This window comes from Pelobates fuscus, chromosome 4 (assembly GCF_036172605.1).
Source record: "Pelobates fuscus isolate aPelFus1 chromosome 4, aPelFus1.pri, whole genome shotgun sequence".
Lineage (NCBI taxonomy): Eukaryota > Metazoa > Chordata > Amphibia > Anura > Pelobatidae > Pelobates > Pelobates fuscus.
This window is the reverse complement of record NC_086320.1, coordinates 112582943-112590701: the sequence shown is the minus strand read 5'-3', so window position 1 is coordinate 112590701 and position 7759 is coordinate 112582943.

Below are 7759 nucleotides of genomic sequence, written 5' to 3'. Positions count from 1 at the left end.
TTTATCGTCAAACTAAATCTCAGATAATATTGTGAATAGGGTACTGCCTTCAGTTTTGTGTTAAATATTAAACTTTTGCTATGTAAATCAGAGGTCTAACTTGGAGTAACCAAAATTTCAAAGTTAGAGAAATGATCTGACTTGGCTGCATGGGAGGTTTACATTTTTGTTTTCCAATTCAATTGATTTAGTCTTTATTTTTACCCTAAATATTCTACAAGCTGACATTAGGAAATAAACAACTTTTTATAGGTTTAGTGAATACATAACATCTGTAGTCATAATGTAAAGCATTTGATGTTATACATTCGTTTTCCTACAGCGTTAAAAAAAATACCATTTATTTATAACATTATGGACCAATATTATATACATTATGGACCAATATATAAGCGTTTGTTATTTACGATAGACTAAGATGAAGATTAACTACAGGAATGTAATCATTACTTGTAAAGTATGTATTTTTAGATTAGTTGGGCTCCTTTGCAATAAAAGCCAGTGAGTTTCACATTATGTAATAAATGTATAACAATAAATTGTCATAATGTGTCTTAATGTCTTAAAATATCATTTTACATAAATATATGTATTTTGCCATAACTCTCATGAATGTATCTTTTTACCTTTCTTTTTATCATTGACATAGTAAATATTTATTAAAAACTATATATTTTTTGTTATTGGTAAATATTATCTTATATTAAATATCCTACCATCAAAATTAAAATTGACATGTATGGGCACTGGCACACCACAAGCTTTAAAAACAAAACATGGTTAATTGGCTAATGTAATGTTAAACATATAATCTTACTTTAGCAGAATAACACGGATCTGTATTGTGTAGTAATAAACACGTGCTTTGGACTGCTAGAAGGGGGCAAATAAAGAGATACAGACCATGTACTGTATGTCCTCTCAGACTCTAAATGACTTAGAATAATATAATATTTTAATGTGTTTTTTAATTTTAGCAAAAGGCAGGAGATTGGGACAGCTCTCGGTGCCTTTGGCAATATTGGAGTTCATTTTAATAATATCTAAATATTAACTGAAAATCATATTTTTATTTTTTTGTCTATAAAAAGAGAAGATAATGTAACCTGTTTTAGTTTTTGATAATTAAAAAAACGAATATAACTTTTCAATTTAGCATTGCTTTTTTTTTTTTTTTTTTTTTTAATTAATCCTTTCAAATCGAGACATGGAATGAATATAACGTTAATAAAACAGAGAAGGCGAATATTGACCATTTTCAAATAAAATACAAAACACATTAGTTCCTTCCAATCGATAGTCACAGCTTGCACTGACTGTGTCTGTTTAATAAGCCACGAAAACATTACATACAATGTCAATATGTAACAATATTAAACATCCAGTATCTATGGAACAAACTGCTATATTATTGTAAGTCTGTCTATATTTCAATGATGATTTATTCCTGATATGAAAACTGAAATCTGGAGGGTTTTTTTTTTGTTTTGTTTGTTAATTTGGCTATTATGACCCAAATAGCTTGTCATATAATGCTGCATAACTCACAGTTTAGTGAATGAAACCATCACGGTACACTAACTGAACAGCAAGCGAAAGAAAACAGAGTCAGTTTTAAAAACAAGCAAACAAACAAAAGTCTGCATTTCGAATATTTTTTTTACCGACATGTTTATCCTGAATTTTGCTGTTACCTTCATTAAAGGGACCACTTGCTTTTTAGTCCAGTATATGATATTATACAGATATGGTCTGACATATTTATGTTTCACTGTCCCAGTACAGATATGCCAAGTTTAGATCACTGAGAATGATCATACAGTCAAACTTAAACAGATAAAAGGCATATTAAAGACCCAATAATTACACCAGTGAAGAGTGAAGTGACGAGTTTATTAAATCTAGGAGTCTGTGTGAGCTAGGCTGATCTAGGACGGGATGCAAGATGGCTGATCTAGGACTGTGTGTGAGCTGGAATAGGACTGAGTGTGAGCTGTTTGATCTATGACTGTGTGTGAGTTGGGCTGATTAGGGACTTGTCTGAGCTGGGCTGATTTGGGACTGTGTGTGAGCTGGGCTGATCTATGACTGTGTGTGAGCTGGGTTGAGATAGGTCTATGTGTAAGCTGAGCTAGGACTGTGTGAGAGCTGGGCTAGGACTGTGTGTGAGCTGGGCTGATTAGGGACTGTGTGTGGACTGAGCTAATCTAGGACTGTGTGTGGACTGAGTTGATCTAGGACTGTGTGTGAGCTAGGTTGATCTATGACTGTGTGAGCTGGGTTAAGATAGGACTGTGTGTGAGTTGGGTTGATCTATGACTGTGTGAGCTGGGTTAAGATAGGACTGTGTGTGAGTTGGGTTGATCTATGACTGTGTGAGCTGGGTTAAGATAGGACTGTGTGTGAGTTGGGTTGATCTATGACTGTGGGAGCTGGGTTAAGATAGGACTGTGTGTGAGTTGGGTTGATCTATGACTGTGTGTGAGCTGGGCTGATCTATGATTGAGTGTGAGCTGGGCTGATTAGTGACTGTGTGTGAGCTTGATTGATGTAGGACTGTGTGTGAGCTGAGCTGATTAGGGACTGTGTGTGAGCTGGGCAGATCTAGGACTGTGTGTGAGCTGGGCTGATCTATGATTGTGTGTGAGCTGGGCAGATCTAGGACTGTGTGTGAGCTGGGCTGATTTGGGACTTGTGTGAGCTGGGCTGATCTAGGACTGTGTGTGAGCTGGGCTAATATAGGACTGTGTTTGAGCTGGTTGGTTTATGGCTGCCTGTGGTCTGGGTGATATAGGACTGCGTATGAGCTAGGCTAATATAGGACTGTTTGACACACACTGCATGACAGTATGCAAGATGGCTGATTTAGGGCTGTAAATTGGTCTAATCTAGGACTCTATGTGAGGTGGGCTGATCTAGGGCTGTGTTTGTGAGCTGTGCTGATTTAGGTCTGTGTGTGAGCTGAGCTGATATGTGACTGTGTGTGTTGTTCTGATCTAGGACTGTGGTGAGCTGAGCTGATTTAGGACTGTGTGTGAGCTGGTCTGATGTAGCATTGTGTTTGAGCTGGTCTGATCTAGGACTGTGTGTGATCTGGTCTGAAGTAGGATTGTGTGTAAGTTGACTGATCTAGGACTGTGTGAGCTGTCAGATACATTGCATTATCAGGCTGTATTCATACACAGGAAAAAAAAACTTGGAATCAGTGTATGAGTTAGGAAATGCATTTGAACTATTTAAAGAGCTCATTAGGTTGTTTTTTTTGTCAGAATTGGAAGGCAGGGGATCCATTGATTGATATTCCTATGTATGACCTACTGTATATAGCATGTGTGATGTTAAAGTAACTGAAAGGGGAGGAGGGGAGGAGGGGGGCACAGCATGGAGACAGCTCTTATCAGCCTGGCAGCAGTGTATAAAGCACATTTAGTTACATAAACACACCGAGGAAAAGAATGTCTTGCACCCTATGTCCTACAGATAGCTACCAGGGTGACCTTTCTTACTGTAACCTTCACTGCTTGTAAACATAGAGCAATCCTTGAGAATACTGCCCTGGGGATTGTTATATATATATATATTTATAGGGGTTAAATACAGCCTGTGTATTGCACTATCCCTTTCTGCCATTCAGCATCATTGTAACTAAAAAAACTATACTCATCAATTCAATAATATCATCAAAACGCAGTAACTCAGTGTGTAATAAGAAATGAACACTGACAATGGTCAGTTAATACGTTCATAAACATACAGCTATAATATATAGTATATTTTAATATTGCATGCACATTATACTGGAATCCATAAAATACCATAACAACATCTATACAGGGCGATTAAGTCATTTTAGCTCCTGTGTCCAGTTATATTTATTGTGTACAGATACAGAATCCTAGAAACGAGTACAACCTTTATATCAGCAAATATTCACTTGTACGGTAATATATGTTATGTCATTTATTTATTTATTTATGTGTTATTTATTTATTACTTATACCAAATAATATTACCATGCTTGCAAAATTTAGATAACATTTTCGGAAGGTGCTGAAACGTTATTATTAATAGCAACCCGAAACGTTGCTATTAATAATGATAAAAGAAAAAAGTCTTTATGCTCCAGTTCCTATGTTCAACGTTGTGGTTAAACGAATGAAAAGACACACACTTGGAATCATTGTAATTTAAATTATTGTTAAATATTTCATTTTAGTTTTGGTAAGCATCCCACAGGCATTTATGGTAAAAAAGACAATGTAAAAATTATCTTCAGAATAGCCAACAAATATTAGAGAAAATGAATATACCTCTTTTTAACATCGAAAATATGTCATTATTATAATATATAATTCCTAGCATATCTCTTTGTAGACTTCTAAATAAAAATGACTCTAAATATATTTGAGTAGAAATGTGAAAAGTGTAGCAGTGCGATGATATATACATTCCCCTGATACAATAATTTCTCTAGCAGCTCATTCGTTCTGGAAGATGTGTTCTGGTTAATGCTAATGGGGGACAGTGTACGACCTGTCAATATCACAAGATACATTAGATATACCAGCTTAAAGTTTTTGGTTTTGTTTTTTAATGTAGTTAACGAAGCACAGTTTGGTGTTCAGCTAATTTCTAACTAGGTAAAGGTGACAATTAAATTAAATGAATCCAGCTGGGACACTGGGAGTCATGCCTCCTTGCTGGGTTCTTGTTTATTTATTTATTTATTTATTTATTTATTTATGTATTTATTATTGAAAAGTACTTTGATATTGAAAACAAAATTAGATACGTATTTGATATAGATAACAAAATTAGATAAATTCTGGTATATGTAATTATGTAATGTATATTCTTAGATATGGAGCTAAAAATAGTTATTAAAATATATATATATATAGGTAGCTAATCAGAGATGATTTCAACTGGGTGTCTGTAGATAATCCCAGGTCACCTCCATGTCAGATTACTGTCCCAGTCTGTACCTCCACACCACATGCTTTCATCTGGAGAGAGGGGCTTGTTTAAGAGCAGACAGAGGTATCGGCTGTACCCATTGATCTTATTTTATCCCCCGACCCATTAATTAGCTGTGTTATCTGTCCTAGCACCCTGAGAGCATCCACATCCACAAAACTCCTGCTTAAAATATACATATCAATTTCAAAATATCAATATATATATAATAATCACTTCATGAAATAATGAATTTCAAAAATAATAAAAAATATTTTATATACACATATGTAACACATATATAGATGTATACATTTTTTACAATTATTTAAAAATATATATATATACATAAAAAAGTAAATAAATAAAAAAATATATTATATATATATACATGTATGTATTTTTTTATTATTAAAAACGGTAATCATTTTATTTTATATATATATATATATATATATATATATATATATATATATATATATATAGTTGACTGATTTATATAAATAAAATGATTACCGTTTTTAATTAAAAAAAAAAATTAAAAAGCAGAGAAATTGTGATTCCATTGTCTGTTTATTCATTCAAATATGAGCCACAAGTCAAGGGTTGGTCAATTTATTTTTTAGAACAATTTAGGAAATTCTGAAAGGTGAATGTGGGGGATCTTAACTGATGATGAACTATCTGAAAGGGTTAACCTGTAACTTGCTAGAGGGGAGGTTTGTTGGCTGTTTAAAATATGAGCAACCGCATAAATCACAAATCTTGTAACGAAAAAGGCTATAAATCAGCCGTTTATCGTCCCATGCCACTACACATTGTGGGCTTCCCTTACAGGATAAAGAGGCATTGGGCCTTATTCACTAAACAGCATGAGGTTGTGAGGGGAGGGTACACTTTTCAAATTAAATATAAAATAGACAAGTGTAGGAAAAGTCACATTTATTAGTGTTGGAATATTTTGTCCCTAACAACTAAATGGCCTACATTTTTCAAGCCACTTGTCTATTCGCTTTATTTAAATTTTTAGTAAATAAGCCCCCCTTGCTAAATACTGTATATTTATCGCCAATACATGAAATCCTGGTGAGTAAAGAGATTGCTTTACCTGAACAGTTTATCTATGTAAATTGCCATCTCTAGCGTGTTTACAATTTCATTATTTACTGTTAAGCTTAATTAGTTTTGTTTAGACAAAGCATATTTTACATTAGGAATTGTACAAGGATTGTCTAACAGTCGCTGCGTAAACACTTTTAAATACGTCTGATTCAGCACAGAATATTTTAATTCAAAGAATGGTATCTTCATAAAAGGATTTACTTAGTTAAGAGCCTCTACGATGGGAGAGAGAAAAAAACAATCAAACAAAAATCAATCAATAAAACAAAACACAATTAAACTAACAAAAAACAACAACAGAAGGTAGACTCTAGGCAAATATAAATCTTACATTTCTCAAGAAAAATACGTGCAAAATGACAGTGGTAACAAAATATCAATCACAGATTTGAGGCTGAATAAATATACATGAATAGAATTGTATCCGAAGGTCTACAAATAAAATCTTCTCAAAGTGGACAAACAGTATACATATTACAGAAAGACAGTCAAATATAATAAATGGAAAACTCCACGAACCAACCAACCAACCAACCAACACACCAACATCATTTAAATGTATTTTGTATATTTCTAAAGTAACATAGACCATAGTTCAAAAGTAGTAAGAAGATAAAAAAAAAAAAGGATTTAAACTTTTTAAAATTCGACTTTGTCCCCCCCCCCCCCCCCCCCCCCTCCTCCCCCCATTATTCTTATTTATTTCTGTATGGTGTTCTAAAGTGAAAAATACATTTAAATGTATATACTTCTACATCTAAATAACCAAGTTTCACTTACTATAATTAAATTATACATTCTACCAATTTTTACAAATTATTTATATCTGGTTTATTAATGTCCCAGACTTCACACTTTCTACGTTTTTAAAATTTATAATTTTAACATTTCAACTGAAAAAAGCACTGCCAGATTAATGCTTTAAAAAAATAATCTCGATTAGATAAAAATATCCCGTTACACTGAAAATTAAAAAAAATAAAAACTCAACACTTTCTAGATAGATAGATAGATAGATAGATAGATAGATAGATAGTTGTTTGTACAGAGAGAGAATGAAAGTCATTGGAAGGTGAGCATGATTCACAAAGAGTTGATGAATCACTGTAATAGAGTTGTGTGGTTTTGATAATTGAGTTTAATTGAGTTAAATCTGTATGTTGCATGTGGGTTGAATTGTAATTGCCCTTAATCAGACATACAGTGACAGTGAATACAATAACACAGGTAAGTGTGCAGTGTGCTGAGTGAATGTGTGAATATGCCCTGAGCATGTGTTCCCCTAATGTGCAGCTGTTTCATGTAAAGCAGACCCATTGTGCACTCACCTTTACCTATAAACAAATTAGGGATATGAGTCTAGATGGTCCTGGGGGCTGGGAGCACTTTCTGTAGGTTTTTTGGGAGCATGACACAGGTATGTGCCCCACATCACACAGAGCAAGCAGTCTCTGTACTGGCAGTGGTGACAGATCTCCTGCTGATAATCTCAGCCAGGGGACAGAGGGATTTTATTCCAGACACTTTTCTGCTAAGTAATATATCAGTATGTTCACATCTGAGATAACCAGGGAGAGATAACTGCACAGAGACACAGAGATAGATTCTCTCTCTCTCTCTCTCTCTCTCTCTCTCTCTCTCTCTCTCTCTCTCTCTCTCTCTCTCTCTCTCTCTCTCTCTC